Genomic DNA, 18,447 nt, shown 5'->3' with positions numbered 1-18,447 from the left:
GTTCTCCGGCAAAACCTGTTCAGATAATCACCTGAAGCTGGCCGGTTAGCTCAGATGGTTAGAGTGTGGTGCTAATAACGCCAAGGTCATGGGTTCAACCCCCATACTGGCCATGTACTGAAAGGTTGAAGATTACTTGAAAGTCAGAAATTGTTGATGATGTTTATTGTCCAAAGATGAATTGAAATTCCAGCTATATAGCTCATGTGCTCTAATGGACAAGGTGTCTGACTTATGATTGATGATTTGAGTCCTCATGTGGCAGACAGGTGTGCTTTAAAGACTGTCAGAACCTCAAGTGTATAAATTGTTCACTCTGGCCAGATTTCGTTCTCCGCCAAAATCTGTTCAGGTAACTGCTTGAGACCGGCCGGTTAGCTCAGATGGTTAGAGCGTGGTGCTAATAACGCCAAGGTCATGGGTTCAACCCCCATACCGGCCATTTACTGAACAAGAGAAGATTACTTGAAAGTAAGATAGTATTGATCATCTGAAGATGTCTAGTTTTGTGTCATAGCTTGGTGAAAATCCCAATAACTGAAAGATAACGTCCCTTTATCTAGTCTAAAGTGTAAACAAAGTCACTTGATAACTCTGTCTTTCCTTGAATCATAACCAACCCTGAAGAAAACAATCCCTTTCCATTTTCCTTTCTTGTCAAGTATTTCTTGAAAAAAATCAAGAGGAAAGATACTTAGGCTTCCAGGTACATAGATCATGTGCTCTAATGGACAAGGTGTCTGACTTTGGATCAGAAGATTGATGATTTGAGTCCTTTTGTGGCAGACAGGTGTGCTTTAATGAATGTCAGGACCTCAAGTGTATAAATTGCACTGAGGCTTCTCATTTACAAAGACCATGTGGCCTAATGGACAAGGCGTCTGAATTCGGATCAGAATATTGAGGGTTCGAGTCCCTTCGTGGTTGACAGCCTAAATTTATTGAAGGTGAGATTCTCAAGTGTATCACTTGTTCACTCTGGCCAGATTTAGTTCTCCGGCAAAACCTGTTCAGATAATCATCTGAAGCTGGCCGGTTAGCTCAGATGGTTAGAGCGTGGTGCTAATAACGCCAAGGTCATGGGTTCAACCCCCATACTGGCCATGTACTGAAAGCTTGAAGATTACTTGAAAGTCAGAAATTATTGATGACGTTGATTGTCCAAAGATGAAATGACATTCCAGCTACATAGCTCATGTGCTCTAATGGACAAGGTGTCTGACTTATGATTGATGATTTGAGTCCTCATGTGCCAGACAGGTGTGCTTTAAAGACTGTCAGAACCTCAAGTTTATGAATTGTTCACTCTGGCCAGATTTCGTTCTCCGCCAAAATCTGTTCAGGTAACTGCTTGAGACTGGCCGGTTAGCTCAGATGGTTAGAGCGTGGTGCTAATAACGCCAAGGTCATGGGTTCAACCCCCATACTGGCCATTTACTGAACAAGAGAAGATTACTTGAAAGTAAGATAGTATTGATCGTCCAAAGATGTCTAGTTTTGTGTCATAACTTGGTGAAAATCCCAATAACTGAAAGATAACGTCCCTTTATCTAGTCTAAAGTGTAAACAAAGTCACTTGATAACTCTGTCTTTCCTTGAATCATAACCAACCCTGAAGAAAACAATCCCTTTCCATTTTCCTTTCTTGTCAAGTATTTCTTGAAAAAAATCAAGAGGAAAGATACTTAGGCTTCCAGGTACATAGATCATGTGCTCTAATGGACAAGGTGTCTGACTTTGGATCAGAAGATTGATGATTTGAGTCCTTTTGTGGCAGACAGGTGTGCTTTAATGAATGTCAGGACCTCAAGTGTATAAATTGCACTGAGGCTTCTCATTTACAAAGACCATGTGGCCTAATGGACAAGGCGTCTGACTTCGGATCAGAAGATTGAGGGTTCGAGTCCCTTCGTGGTTGACAGCCTACATTTATTGAAGGTGAGATTCTCAAGTGTGTCACTTGTTCACTCTGGCCAGATTTAGTTCTCCGGCAAAACCTGTTCAGATAATCATCTGAAGCTGGCCGGTTAGCTCAGATGGTTAGAGCGTGGTGCTAATAACGCCAAGGTCATGGGTTCAACCCCCATACTGGCCATGTACTGAAAGGTTGAAGATTACTTGAAAGTCAGAAATTGTTGATGACATTGATTGTCCAAAGATGAATTGAAATTCCAGCTATATAGCTCATGTGCTCTAATGGACAAGGTGTCTGACTTATGATTGATGATTTGAGTCCTCATGTGCCAGACAGGTGTGCTTTAAAGACTGTCAGAACCTCAAGTTTATAAATTGTTCACTCTGGCCAGATTTCGTTCTCCGCCAAAATCTGTTCAGGTAACTGCTTGAGACTGGCCTGTTAGCTCAGATGGTTAGAGCGTGGTGCTAATAACGCCAAGGTCATGGGTTCAACCCCCATACTGGCCATTTACTGAACAAGAGAAGATTACTTGAAAGTAAGATAGTATTGATCATCTGAAGATGTCTAGTTTTGTGTCATAGCTTGGTGAAAATCCCAATAACTGAAAGAAAACGTCCCTTTATCTAGTCTAAAGTGTAAACAAAGTCACTTGATAACTCTGTCTTTCCTTGAATCATAACCAACCCTGAAGAAAACAATCCCTTTCCATTTTCCTTTCTTGTCAAGTATTTCTTGAAAAAAATCAAGAGGAAAGATACTTAGGCTTCCAGGTACATAGATCATGTGCTCTAATGGACAAGGTGTCTGACTTTGGATCAGAAGATTGATGATTTGAGTCCTTTTGTGGCAGACAGGTGTGCTTTAATGAATGTCAGGACCTCAAGTGTATAAATTGCACTGAGGCTTCTCATTTACAAAGACCATGTGGCCTAATGGACAAGGCGCCTGACTTCGGATCAGAAGATTGAGGGTTCGAGTCCCTTCGTGGTTGACAGCCTACATTTATTGAAGGTGAGATTCTCAAGTGTATCACTTGTTCACTCTGGCCAGATTTAGTTCTCCGGCAAAACCTGTTCAGGTAATCACCTGAAGCTGGCCGGTTAGCTCAGATGGTTAGAGTGTGGTGCTAATAACGCCAAGGTCATGGGTTCAACCCCCATACTGGCCATGTACTGAAAGGTTGAAGATTACTTGAAAGTCAGAAATTGTTGATGATGTTTATTGTCCAAAGATGAATTGAAATTCCAGCTATATAGCTCATGTGCTCTAATGGACAAGGTGTCTGACTTATGATTGATGATTTGAGTCCTCATGTGGCAGACAGGTGTGCTTTAAAGACTGTCAGAACCTCAAGTGTATAAATTGTTCACTCTGGCCAGATTTCGTTCTCCGCCAAAATCTGTTCAGGTAACTGCTTGAGACCGACCGGTTAGCTCAGATGGTTAGAGCGTGGTGCTAATAACGCCAAGGTCATGGGTTCAACCCCCATACTGGCCATTTACTGAACAAGAGAAGATTACTTGAAAGTAAGCTAGTATTGATCATCTGAAGATGTCTAGTTTTGTGTCATAGCTTGGTGAAAATCCCAATAACTGAAAGATAACGTCCCTTTATCTAGTCTAAAGTGTAAACAAAGTCACTTGATAACTCTGTCTTTCCTTGAATCATAACCAACCCTGAAGAAAACAATCCCTTTCCATTTTCCTTTCTTGTCAAGTATTTCTTGAAAAAAATCAAGAGGAAAGATACTTAGGCTTCCAGGTACATAGATCATGTGCTCTAATGGACAAGGTGTCTGACTTTGGATCAGAAGATTGATGATTTGAGTCCTTTTGTGGCAGACAGGTGTGCTTTAATGAATGTCAGGACCTCAAGTGTATAAATTGCACTGAGGCTTATCATTTACAAAGACCATGTGGCCTAATGGACAAGGCGTCTGACTTCGGATCAGAATATTGAGGGTTCGAGTCCCTTCGTGGTTGACAGCCTACATTTATTGAAGGTGAGATTCTCAAGTGTATCACTTGTTCACTCTGGCCAGATTTAGTTCTCCGGCAAAACCTGTTCAGATAATCACCTGAAGCTGGCCGGTTAGCTCAGATGGTTAGAGTGTGGTGCTAATAACGCCAAGGTCATGGGTTCAACCCCCATACTGGCCATGTACTGAAAGGTTGAAGATTACTTGAAAGTCAGAAATTGTTGATGATGTTTATTGTCCAAAGATGAATTGAAATTCCAGCTATATAGCTCATGTGCTCTAATGGACAAGGTGTCTGACTTATGATTGATGATTTGAGTCCTCATGTGGCAGACAGGTGTGCTTTAAAGACTGTCAGAACCTCAAGTGTATAAATTGTTCACTCTGGCCAGATTTCGTTCTCCGCCAAAATCTGTTCAGGTAACTGCTTGAGACCGGCCGGTTAGCTCAGATGGTTAGAGCGTGGTGCTAATAACGCCAAGGTCATGGGTTCAACCCCCATACTGGCCATTTACTGAACAAGAGAAGATTACTTGAAAGTAAGATAGTATTGATCATCTGAAGATGTCTAGTTTTGTGTCATAGCTTGGTGAAAATCCCAATAACTGAAAGATAACGTCCCTTTATCTAGTCTAAAGTGTAAACAAAGTCACTTGATAACTCTGTCTTTCCTTGAATCATAACCAACCCTGAAGAAAACAATCCCTTTCCATTTTCCTTTCTTGTCAAGTATTTCTTGAAAAAAATCAAGAGGAAAGATACTTAGGCTTCCAGGTACATAGATCATGTGCTCTAATGGACAAGGTGTCTGACTTTGGATCAGAAGATTGATGATTTGAGTCCTTTTGTGGCAGACAGGTGTGCTTTAATGAATGTCAGGACCTCAAGTGTATAAATTGCACTGAGGCTTCTCATTTACAAAGACCATGTGGCCTAATGGACAAGGCGTCTGACTTCGGATCAGAATATTGAGGGTTCGAGTCCCTTCGTGGTTGACAGCCTAAATTTATTGAAGGTGAGATTCTCAAGTGTATCACTTGTTCACTCTGGCCAGATTTAGTTCTCCGGCAAAACCTGTTCAGATAATCATCTGAAGCTGGCCGGTTAGCTCAGATGGTTAGAGCGTGGTGCTAATAACGCCAAGGTCATGGGTTCAACCCCCATACTGGCCATGTACTGAAAGCTTGAAGATTACTTGAAAGTCAGAAATTATTGATGACGTTGATTGTCCAAAGATGAAATGACATTCCAGCTACATAGCTCATGTGCTCTAATGGACAAGGTGTCTGACTTATGATTGATGATTTGAGTCCTTATGTGGCAGACAGGTGTGCTTTAATGAATGTCAGGACCTCAAGTGTATAAATTCCACTGAGGCTTCTCATTTACAAAGACCATGTGGCCTAATGGACAAGGCGTCTGACTTCGGATCAGAAGATTGAGGGTTCGAGTCCCTTCGTGGTTGACAGCCTACATTTATTGAAGGTGAGATTCTCAAGTGTATCACTTGTTCACTCTGGCCAGATTTAGTTCTCCGGCAAAACCTGTTCAGATAATCATCTGAAGCTGGCCGGTTAGCTCAGATGGTTAGAGCGTGGTGCTAATAACGCCAAGGTCATGGGTTCAACCCCCATACTGGCCATGTACTGAAAGGTTGAAGATTACTTGAAAGTCAGAAATTGTTGATGACATTGATTGTCCAAAGATGAATTGAAATTCCAGCTATATAGCTCATGTGCTCTAATGGACAAGGTGTCTGACTTATGATTGATGATTTGAGTCCTCATGTGCCAGACAGGTGTGCTTTAAAGACTGTCAGAACCTCAAGTTTATAAATTGTTCACTCTGGCCAGATTTCGTTCTCCGCCAAAATCTGTTCAGGTAACTGCTTGAGACTGGCCGGTTAGCTCAGATGGTTAGAGCGTGGTGCTAATAACGCCAAGGTCATGGGTTCAACCCCCATACTGGCCATTTACTGAACAAGAGAAGATTACTTGAAAGTAAGTTAGTATTGATCATCCGAAGATGTCTTGTTTTGTGTCATAGCTTGGTGAAAATCCCAATAACTGAAAGAAAACGTCCCTTTATCTAGTCTAAAGTGTAAACAAAGTCACTTGATAACTCTGTCTTTCCTTGAATCATAACCAACCCTGAAGAAAACAATCCCTTTCCATTTTCCTTTCTTGTCAAGTATTTCTTGAAAAAAATCAAGAGGAAAGATACTTAGGCTTCCAGGTACGTAGATCATGTGCTCTAATGGACAAGGTGTCTGACTTTGGATCAGAAGATTGATGATTTGAGTCCTTTTGTGGCAGACAGGTGTGCTTTAATGAATGTCAGGACCTCAAGTGTATAAATTGCACTGAGGCTTCTCATTTACAAAGACCATGTGGCCTAATGGACAAGGCGCCTGACTTCGGATCAGAAGATTGAGGGTTCGAGTCCCTTCGTGGTTGACAGCCTACATTTATTGAAGGTGAGATTCTCAAGTGTATCACTTGTTCACTCTGGCCAGATTTAGTTCTCCGGCAAAACCTGTTCAGATAATCACCTGAAGCTGGCCGGTTAGCTCAGATGGTTAGAGTGTGGTGCTAATAACGCCAAGGTCATGGGTTCAACCCCCATACTGGCCATGTACTGAAAGGTTGAAGATTACTTGAAAGTCAGAAATTGTTGATGATGTTTATTGTCCAAAGATGAATTGAAATTCCAGCTATATAGCTCATGTGCTCTAATGGACAAGGTGTCTGACTTATGATTGATGATTTGAGTCCTCATGTGGCAGACAGGTGTGCTTTAAAGACTGTCAGAACCTCAAGTGTATAAATTGTTCACTCTGGCCAGATTTCGTTCTCCGCCAAAATCTGTTCAGGTAACTGCTTGAGACCGGCCGGTTAGCTCAGATGGTTAGAGCGTGGTGCTAATAACGCCAAGGTCATGGGTTCAACCCACATACTGGCCATTTACTGAACAAGAGAAGATTACTTGAAAGTAAGATAGTATTGATCATCTGAAGATGTCTAGTTTTGTGTCATAGCTTGGTGAAAATCCCAATAACTGAAAGATAACGTCCCTTTATCTAGTCTAAAGTGTAAACAAAGTCACTTGATAACTCTGTCTTTCCTTGAATCATAACCAACCCTGAAGAAAACAATCCCTTTCCATTTTCCTTTCTTGTCAAGTATTTCTTGAAAAAAATCAAGAGGAAAGATACTTAGGCTTCCAGGTACATAGATCATGTGCTCTAATGGACAAGGTGTCTGACTTTGGATCAGAAGATTGATGATTTGAGTCCTTTTGTGGCAGACAGGTGTGCTTTAATGAATGTCAGGACCTCAAGTGTATAAATTGCACTGAGGCTTCTCATTTACAAAGACCATGTGGCCTAATGGACAAGGCGTCTGACTTCGGATCAGAATATTGAGGGTTCGAGTCCCTTCGTGGTTGACAGCCTAAATTTATTGAAGGTGAGATTCTCAAGTGTATCACTTGTTCACTCTGGCCAGATTTAGTTCTCCGGCAAAACCTGTTCAGATAATCATCTGAAGCTGGCCGGTTAGCTCAGATGGTTAGAGCGTGGTGCTAATAACGCCAAGGTCATGGGTTCAACCCCCATACTGGCCATGTACTGAAAGCTTGAAGATTACTTGAAAGTCAGAAATTATTGATGACGTTGATTGTCCAAAGATGAAATGACATTCCAGCTACATAGCTCATGTGCTCTAATGGACAAGGTGTCTGACTTATGATTGATGATTTGAGTCCTTATGTGGCAGACAGGTGTGCTTTAATGAATGTCAGGACCTCAAGTGTATAAATTCCACTGAGGCTTCTCATTTACAAAGACCATGTGGCCTAATGGACAAGGCGCCTGACTTCGGATCAGAAGATTGAGGGTTCGAGTCCCTTCGTGGTTGACAGCCTACATTTATTGAAGGTGAGATTCTCAAGTGTATCACTTGTTCACTCTGGCCAGATTTAGTTCTCCGGCAAAACCTGTTCAGATAATCACCTGAAGCTGGCCGGTTAGCTCAGATGGTTAGAGTGTGGTGCTAATAACGCCAAGGTCATGGGTTCAACCCCCATACTGGCCATGTACTGAAAGGTTGAAGATTACTTGAAAGTCAGAAATTGTTGATGATGTTTATTGTCCAAAGATGAATTGAAATTCCAGCTATATAGCTCATGTGCTCTAATGGACAAGGTGTCTGACTTATGATTGATGATTTGAGTCCTCATGTGGCAGACAGGTGTGCTTTAAAGACTGTCAGAACCTCAAGTGTATAAATTGTTCACTCTGGCCAGATTTCGTTCTCCGCCAAAATCTGTTCAGGTAACTGCTTGAGACCGGCCGGTTAGCTCAGATGGTTAGAGCGTGGTGCTAATAACGCCAAGGTCATGGGTTCAACCCACATACTGGCCATTTACTGAACAAGAGAAGATTACTTGAAAGTAAGATAGTATTGATCATCTGAAGATGTCTAGTTTTGTGTCATAGCTTGGTGAAAATCCCAATAACTGAAAGATAACGTCCCTTTATCTAGTCTAAAGTGTAAACAAAGTCACTTGATAACTCTGTCTTTCCTTGAATCATAACCAACCCTGAAGAAAACAATCCCTTTCCATTTTCCTTTCTTGTCAAGTATTTCTTGAAAAAAATCAAGAGGAAAGATACTTAGGCTTCCAGGTACATAGATCATGTGCTCTAATGGACAAGGTGTCTGACTTTGGATCAGAAGATTGATGATTTGAGTCCTTTTGTGGCAGACAGGTGTGCTTTAATGAATGTCAGGACCTCAAGTGTATAAATTGCACTGAGGCTTCTCATTTACAAAGACCATGTGGCCTAATGGACAAGGCGTCTGACTTCGGATCAGAATATTGAGGGTTCGAGTCCCTTCGTGGTTGACAGCCTAAATTTATTGAAGGTGAGATTCTCAAGTGTATCACTTGTTCACTCTGGCCAGATTTAGTTCTCCGGCAAAACCTGTTCAGATAATCATCTGAAGCTGGCCGGTTAGCTCAGATGGTTAGAGCGTGGTGCTAATAACGCCAAGGTCATGGGTTCAACCCCCATACTGGCCATGTACTGAAAGCTTGAAGATTACTTGAAAGTCAGAAATTATTGATGACGTTGATTGTCCAAAGATGAAATGACATTCCAGCTACATAGCTCATGTGCTCTAATGGACAAGGTGTCTGACTTATGATTGATGATTTGAGTCCTTATGTGGCAGACAGGTGTGCTTTAATGAATGTCAGGACCTCAAGTGTATAAATTCCACTGAGGCTTCTCATTTACAAAGACCATGTGGCCTAATGGACAAGGCGTCTGACTTCGGATCAGAAGATTGAGGGTTCGAGTCCCTTCGTGGTTGACAGCCTACATTTATTGAAGGTGAGATTCTCAAGTGTATCACTTGTTCACTCTGGCCAGATTTAGTTCTCCGGCAAAACCTGTTCAGATAATCATCTGAAGCTGGCCGGTTAGCTCAGATGGTTAGAGCGTGGTGCTAATAACGCCAAGGTCATGGGTTCAACCCCCATACTGGCCATGTACTGAAAGGTTGAAGATTACTTGAAAGTCAGAAATTGTTGATGACATTGATTGTCCAAAGATGAATTGAAATTCCAGCTATATAGCTCATGTGCTCTAATGGACAAGGTGTCTGACTTATGATTGATGATTTGAGTCCTCATGTGCCAGACAGGTGTGCTTTAAAGACTGTCAGAACCTCAAGTTTATAAATTGTTCACTCTGGCCAGATTTCGTTCTCCGCCAAAATCTGTTCAGGTAACTGCTTGAGACTGGCCGGTTAGCTCAGATGGTTAGAGCGTGGTGCTAATAACGCCAAGGTCATGGGTTCAACCCCCATACTGGCCATTTACTGAACAAGAGAAGATTACTTGAAAGTAAGTTAGTATTGATCATCCGAAGATGTCTTGTTTTGTGTCATAGCTTGGTGAAAATCCCAATAACTGAAAGAAAACGTCCCTTTATCTAGTCTAAAGTGTAAACAAAGTCACTTGATAACTCTGTCTTTCCTTGAATCATAACCAACCCTGAAGAAAACAATCCCTTTCCATTTTCCTTTCTTGTCAAGTATTTCTTGAAAAAAATCAAGAGGAAAGATACTTAGGCTTCCAGGTACATAGATCATGTGCTCTAATGGACAAGGTGTCTGACTTTGGATCAGAAGATTGATGATTTGAGTCCTTTTGTGGCAGACAGGTGTGCTTTAATGAATGTCAGGACCTCAAGTGTATAAATTGCACTGAGGCTTCTCATTTACAAAGACCATGTGGCCTAATGGACAAGGCGCCTGACTTCGGATCAGAAGATTGAGGGTTCGAGTCCCTTCGTGGTTGACAGCCTACATTTATTGAAGGTGAGATTCTCAAGTGTATCACTTGTTCACTCTGGCCAGATTTAGTTCTCCGGCAAAACCTGTTCAGATAATCACCTGAAGCTGGCCGGTTAGCTCAGATGGTTAGAGTGTGGTGCTAATAACGCCAAGGTCATGGGTTCAACCCCCATACTGGCCATGTACTGAAAGGTTGAAGATTACTTGAAAGTCAGAAATTGTTGATGATGTTTATTGTCCAAAGATGAATTGAAATTCCAGCTATATAGCTCATGTGCTCTAATGGACAAGGTGTCTGACTTATGATTGATGATTTGAGTCCTCATGTGGCAGACAGGTGTGCTTTAAAGACTGTCAGAACCTCAAGTGTATAAATTGTTCACTCTGGCCAGATTTCGTTCTCCGCCAAAATCTGTTCAGGTAACTGCTTGAGACCGGCCGGTTAGCTCAGATGGTTAGAGCGTGGTGCTAATAACGCCAAGGTCATGGGTTCAACCCCCATACTGGCCATTTACTGAACAAGAGAAGATTACTTGAAAGTAAGATAGTATTGATCATCTGAAGATGTCTAGTTTTGTGTCATAGCTTGGTGAAAATCCCAATAACTGAAAGATAACGTCCCTTTATCTAGTCTAAAGTGTAAACAAAGTCACTTGATAACTCTGTCTTTCCTTGAATCATAACCAACCCTGAAGAAAACAATCCCTTTCCATTTTCCTTTCTTGTCAAGTATTTCTTGAAATAAATCAAGAGGAAAGATACTTAGGCTTCCAGGTACATAGATCAAGTGCTCTAATGGACAAGGTGTCTGACTTTGGATCAGAAGATTGATGATTTGAGTCCTTTTGTGGCAGACAGGTGTGCTTTAATGAATGTCAGGACCTCAAGTGTATAAATTGCACTGAGGCTTCTCATTTACAAAGACCATGTGGCCTAATGGACAAGGCGTCTGACTTCGGATCAGAATATTGAGGGTTCGAGTCCCTTCGTGGTTGACAGCCTAAATTTATTGAAGGTGAGATTCTCAAGTGTATCACTTGTTCACTCTGGCCAGATTTAGTTCTCCGGCAAAACCTGTTCAGATAATCATCTGAAGCTGGCCGGTTAGCTCAGATGGTTAGAGCGTGGTGCTAATAACGCCAAGGTCATGGGTTCAACCCCCATACTGGCCATGTACTGAAAGCTTGAAGATTACTTGAAAGTCAGAAATTATTGATGACGTTGATTGTCCAAAGATGAAATGACATTCCAGCTACATAGCTCATGTGCTCTAATGGACAAGGTGTCTGACTTATGATTGATGATTTGAGTCCTTATGTGGCAGACAGGTGTGCTTTAATGAATGTCAGGACCTCAAGTGTATAAATTCCACTGAGGCTTCTCATTTACAAAGACCATGTGGCCTAATGGACAAGGCGTCTGACTTCGGATCAGAAGATTGAGGGTTCGAGTCCCTTCGTGGTTGACAGCCTACATTTATTGAAGGTGAGATTCTCAAGTGTATCACTTGTTCACTCTGGCCAGATTTAGTTCTCCGGCAAAACCTGTTCAGATAATCATCTGAAGCTGGCCGGTTAGCTCAGATGGTTAGAGCGTGGTGCTAATAACGCCAAGGTCATGGGTTCAACCCCCATACTGGCCATGTACTGAAAGGTTGAAGATTACTTGAAAGTCAGAAATTGTTGATGACATTGATTGTCCAAAGATGAATTGAAATTCCAGCTATATAGCTCATGTGCTCTAATGGACAAGGTGTCTGACTTATGATTGATGATTTGAGTCCTCATGTGCCAGACAGGTGTGCTTTAAAGACTGTCAGAACCTCAAGTTTATAAATTGTTCACTCTGGCCAGATTTCGTTCTCCGCCAAAATCTGTTCAGGTAACTGCTTGAGACTGGCCGGTTAGCTCAGATGGTTAGAGCGTGGTGCTAATAACGCCAAGGTCATGGGTTCAACCCCCATACTGGCCATTTACTGAACAAGAGAAGATTACTTGAAAGTAAGTTAGTATTGATCATCCGAAGATGTCTTGTTTTGTGTCATAGCTTGGTGAAAATCCCAATAACTGAAAGAAAACGTCCCTTTATCTAGTCTAAAGTGTAAACAAAGTCACTTGATAACTCTGTCTTTCCTTGAATCATAACCAACCCTGAAGAAAACAATCCCTTTCCATTTTCCTTTCTTGTCAAGTATTTCTTGAAAAAAATCAAGAGGAAAGATACTTAGGCTTCCAGGTACATAGATCATGTGCTCTAATGGACAAGGTGTCTGACTTTGGATCAGAAGATTGATGATTTGAGTCCTTTTGTGGCAGACAGGTGTGCTTTAATGAATGTCAGGACCTCAAGTGTATAAATTGCACTGAGGCTTCTCATTTACAAAGACCATGTGGCCTAATGGACAAGGCGTCTGACTTCGGATCAGAATATTGAGGGTTCGAGTCCCTTCGTGGTTGACAGCCTAAATTTATTGAAGGTGAGATTCTCAAGTGTATCACTTGTTCACTCTGGCCAGATTTAGTTCTCCGGCAAAACCTGTTCAGATAATCATCTGAAGCTGGCCGGTTAGCTCAGATGGTTAGAGCGTGGTGCTAATAACGCCAAGGTCATGGGTTCAACCCCCATACTGGCCATGTACTGAAAGCTTGAAGATTACTTGAAAGTCAGAAATTATTGATGACGTTGATTGTCCAAAGATGAAATGACATTCCAGCTACATAGCTCATGTGCTCTAATGGACAAGGTGTCTGACTTATGATTGATGATTTGAGTCCTTATGTGGCAGACAGGTGTGCTTTAATGAATGTCAGGACCTCAAGTGTATAAATTCCACTGAGGCTTCTCATTTACAAAGACCATGTGGCCTAATGGACAAGGCGTCTGACTTCGGATCAGAAGATTGAGGGTTCGAGTCCCTTCGTGGTTGACAGCCTACATTTATTGAAGGTGAGATTCTCAAGTGTATCACTTGTTCACTCTGGCCAGATTTAGTTCTCCGGCAAAACCTGTTCAGATAATCATCTGAAGCTGGCCGGTTAGCTCAGATGGTTAGAGCGTGGTGCTAATAACGCCAAGGTCATGGGTTCAACCCCCATACTGGCCATGTACTGAAAGGTTGAAGATTACTTGAAAGTCAGAAATTGTTGATGACATTGATTGTCCAAAGATGAATTGAAATTCCAGCTATATAGCTCATGTGCTCTAATGGACAAGGTGTCTGACTTATGATTGATGATTTGAGTCCTCATGTGCCAGACAGGTGTGCTTTAAAGACTGTCAGAACCTCAAGTTTATAAATTGTTCACTCTGGCCAGATTTCGTTCTCCGCCAAAATCTGTTCAGGTAACTGCTTGAGACTGGCCGGTTAGCTCAGATGGTTAGAGCGTGGTGCTAATAACGCCAAGGTCATGGGTTCAACCCCCATACTGGCCATTTACTGAACAAGAGAAGATTACTTGAAAGTAAGTTAGTATTGATCATCCGAAGATGTCTTGTTTTGTGTCATAGCTTGGTGAAAATCCCAATAACTGAAAGAAAACGTCCCTTTATCTAGTCTAAAGTGTAAACAAAGTCACTTGATAACTCTGTCTTTCCTTGAATCATAACCAACCCTGAAGAAAACAATCCCTTTCCATTTTCCTTTCTTGTCAAGTATTTCTTGAAAAAAATCAAGAGGAAAGATACTTAGGCTTCCAGGTACATAGATCATGTGCTCTAATGGACAAGGTGTCTGACTTTGGATCAGAAGATTGATGATTTGAGTCCTTTTGTGGCAGACAGGTGTGCTTTAATGAATGTCAGGACCTCAAGTGTATAAATTGCACTGAGGCTTCTCATTTACAAAGACCATGTGGCCTAATGGACAAGGCGCCTGACTTCGGATCAGAAGATTGAGGGTTCGAGTCCCTTCGTGGTTGACAGCCTACATTTATTGAAGGTGAGATTCTCAAGTGTATCACTTGTTCACTCTGGCCAGATTTAGTTCTCCGGCAAAACCTGTTCAGATAATCACCTGAAGCTGGCCGGTTAGCTCAGATGGTTAGAGTGTGGTGCTAATAACGCCAAGGTCATGGGTTCAACCCCCATACTGGCCATGTACTGAAAGGTTGAAGATTACTTGAAAGTCAGAAATTGTTGATGATGTTTATTGTCCAAAGATGAATTGAAATTCCAGCTATATAGCTCATGTGCTCTAATGGACAAGGTGTCTGACTTATGATTGATGATTTGAGTCCTCATGTGGCAGACAGGTGTGCTTTAAAGACTGTCAGAACCTCAAGTGTATAAATTGTTCACTCTGGCCAGATTTCGTTCTCCGCCAAAATCTGTTCAGGTAACTGCTTGAGACCGGCCGGTTAGCTCAGATGGTTAGAGCGTGGTGCTAATAACGCCAAGGTCATGGGTTCAACCCCCATACTGGCCATTTACTGAACAAGAGAAGATTACTTGAAAGTAAGATAGTATTGATCATCTGAAGATGTCTAGTTTTGTGTCATAGCTTGGTGAAAATCCCAATAACTGAAAGATAACGTCCCTTTATCTAGTCTAAAGTGTAAACAAAGTCACTTGATAACTCTGTCTTTCCTTGAATCATAACCAACCCTGAAGAAAACAATCCCTTTCCATTTTCCTTTCTTGTCAAGTATTTCTTGAAATAAATCAAGAGGAAAGATACTTAGGCTTCCAGGTACATAGATCAAGTGCTCTAATGGACAAGGTGTCTGACTTTGGATCAGAAGATTGATGATTTGAGTCCTTTTGTGGCAGACAGGTGTGCTTTAATGAATGTCAGGACCTCAAGTGTATAAATTGCACTGAGGCTTCTCATTTACAAAGACCATGTGGCCTAATGGACAAGGCGTCTGACTTCGGATCAGAATATTGAGGGTTCGAGTCCCTTCGTGGTTGACAGCCTAAATTTATTGAAGGTGAGATTCTCAAGTGTATCACTTGTTCACTCTGGCCAGATTTAGTTCTCCGGCAAAACCTGTTCAGATAATCATCTGAAGCTGGCCGGTTAGCTCAGATGGTTAGAGCGTGGTGCTAATAACGCCAAGGTCATGGGTTCAACCCCCATACTGGCCATGTACTGAAAGCTTGAAGATTACTTGAAAGTCAGAAATTATTGATGACGTTGATTGTCCAAAGATGAAATGACATTCCAGCTACATAGCTCATGTGCTCTAATGGACAAGGTGTCTGACTTATGATTGATGATTTGAGTCCTTATGTGGCAGACAGGTGTGCTTTAATGAATGTCAGGACCTCAAGTGTATAAATTCCACTGAGGCTTCTCATTTACAAAGACCATGTGGCCTAATGGACAAGGCGTCTGACTTCGGATCAGAAGATTGAGGGTTCGAGTCCCTTCGTGGTTGACAGCCTACATTTATTGAAGGTGAGATTCTCAAGTGTATCACTTGTTCACTCTGGCCAGATTTAGTTCTCCGGCAAAACCTGTTCAGATAATCATCTGAAGCTGGCCGGTTAGCTCAGATGGTTAGAGCGTGGTGCTAATAACGCCAAGGTCATGGGTTCAACCCCCATACTGGCCATGTACTGAAAGGTTGAAGATTACTTGAAAGTCAGAAATTGTTGATGACATTGATTGTCCAAAGATGAATTGAAATTCCAGCTATATAGCTCATGTGCTCTAATGGACAAGGTGTCTGACTTATGATTGATGATTTGAGTCCTCATGTGCCAGACAGGTGTGCTTTAAAGACTGTCAGAACCTCAAGTTTATAAATTGTTCACTCTGGCCAGATTTCGTTCTCCGCCAAAATCTGTTCAGGTAACTGCTTGAGACTGGCCGGTTAGCTCAGATGGTTAGAGCGTGGTGCTAATAACGCCAAGGTCATGGGTTCAACCCCCATACTGGCCATTTACTGAACAAGAGAAGATTACTTGAAAGTAAGTTAGTATTGATCATCCGAAGATGTCTTGTTTTGTGTCATAGCTTGGTGAAAATCCCAATAACTGAAAGAAAACGTCCCTTTATCTAGTCTAAAGTGTAAACAAAGTCACTTGATAACTCTGTCTTTCCTTGAATCATAACCAACCCTGAAGAAAACAATCCCTTTCCATTTTCCTTTCTTGTCAAGTATTTCTTGAAAAAAATCAAGAGGAAAGATACTTAGGCTTCCAGGTACATAGATCATGTGCTCTAATGGACAAGGTGTCTGACTTTGGATCAGAAGATTGATGATTTGAGTCCTTTTGTGGCAGACAGGTGTGCTTTAATGAATGTCAGGACCTCAAGTGTATAAATTGCACTGAGGCTTCTCATTTACAAAGACCATGTGGCCTAATGGACAAGGCGTCTGACTTCGGATCAGAATATTGAGGGTTCGAGTCCCTTCGTGGTTGACAGCCTAAATTTATTGAAGGTGAGATTCTCAAGTGTATCACTTGTTCACTCTGGCCAGATTTAGTTCTCCGGCAAAACCTGTTCAGATAATCATCTGAAGCTGGCCGGTTAGCTCAGATGGTTAGAGCGTGGTGCTAATAACGCCAAGGTCATGGGTTCAACCCCCATACTGGCCATGTACTGAAAGCTTGAAGATTACTTGAAAGTCAGAAATTATTGATGACGTTGATTGTCCAAAGATGAAATGACATTCCAGCTACATAGCTCATGTGCTCTAATGGACAAGGTGTCTGATTGATGATTTGAGTCCTTATGTGGCAGACAGGTGTGCTTTAATGAATGTCAGGACCTCAAGTGTATAAATTCCACTGAGGCTTCTCATTTACAAAGACCATGTGGCCTAATGGACAAGGCGTCTGACTTCGGATCAGAAGATTGAGGGTTCGAGTCCCTTCGTGGTTGACAGCCTACATTTATTGAAGGTGAGATTCTCAAGTGTATCACTTGTTCACTCTGGCCAGATTTAGTTCTCCGGCAAAACCTGTTCAGATAATCATCTGAAGCTGGCCGGTTAGCTCAGATGGTTAGAGCGTGGTGCTAATAACGCCAAGGTCATGGGTTCAACCCCCATACTGGCCATGTACTGAAAGGTTGAAGATTACTTGAAAGTCAGAAATTGTTGATGACATTGATTGTCCAAAGATGAATTGAAATTCCAGCTATATAGCTCATGTGCTCTAATGGACAAGGTGTCTGACTTATGATTGATGATTTGAGTCCTCATGTGCCAGACAGGTGTGCTTTAAAGACTGTCAGAACCTCAAGTTTATAAATTGTTCACTCTGGCCAGATTTCGTTCTCCGCCAAAATCTGTTCAGGTAACTGCTTGAGACTGGCCGGTTAGCTCAGATGGTTAGAGCGTGGTGCTAATAACGCCAAGGTCATGGGTTCAACCCCCATACTGGCCATTTACTGAACAAGAGAAGATTACTTGAAAGTAAGTTAGTATTGATCATCCGAAGATGTCTTGTTTTGTGTCATAGCTTGGTGAAAATCCCAATAACTGAAAGAAAACGTCCCTTTATCTAGTCTAAAGTGTAAACAAAGTCACTTGATAACTCTGTCTTTCCTTGAATCATAACCAACCCTGAAGAAAACAATCCCTTTCCATTTTCCTTTCTTGTCAAGTATTTCTTGAAAAAAATCAAGAGGAAAGATACTTAGGCTTCCAGGTACATAGATCATGTGCTCTAATGGACAAGGTGTCTGACTTTGGATCAGAAGATTGATGATTTGAGTCCTTTTGTGGCAGACAGGTGTGCTTTAATGAATGTCAGGACCTCAAGTGTATAAATTGCACTGAGGCTTCTCATTTACAAAGACCATGTGGCCTAATGGACAAGGCGCCTGACTTCGGATCAGAAGATTGAGGGTTCGAGTCCCTTCGTGGTTGACAGCCTACATTTATTGAAGGTGAGATTCTCAAGTGTATCACTTGTTCACTCTGGCCAGATTTAGTTCTCCGGCAAAACCTGTTCAGATAATCACCTGAAGCTGGCCGGTTAGCTCAGATGGTTAGAGTGTGGTGCTAATAACGCCAAGGTCATGGGTTCAACCCCCATACTGGCCATGTACTGAAAGGTTGAAGATTACTTGAAAGTCAGAAATTGTTGATGATGTTTATTGTCCAAAGATGAATTGAAATTCCAGCTATATAGCTCATGTGCTCTAATGGACAAGGTGTCTGACTTATGATTGATGATTTGAGTCCTCATGTGGCAGACAGGTGTGCTTTAAAGACTGTCAGAACCTCAAG

The sequence above is a fragment of the Symphodus melops genome (genome assembly GCF_947650265.1).
Source record: "Symphodus melops genome assembly, chromosome: 15".
Lineage (NCBI taxonomy): Eukaryota > Metazoa > Chordata > Actinopteri > Labriformes > Labridae > Symphodus > Symphodus melops.
This window is presented reverse-complemented; position numbering follows the sequence as displayed.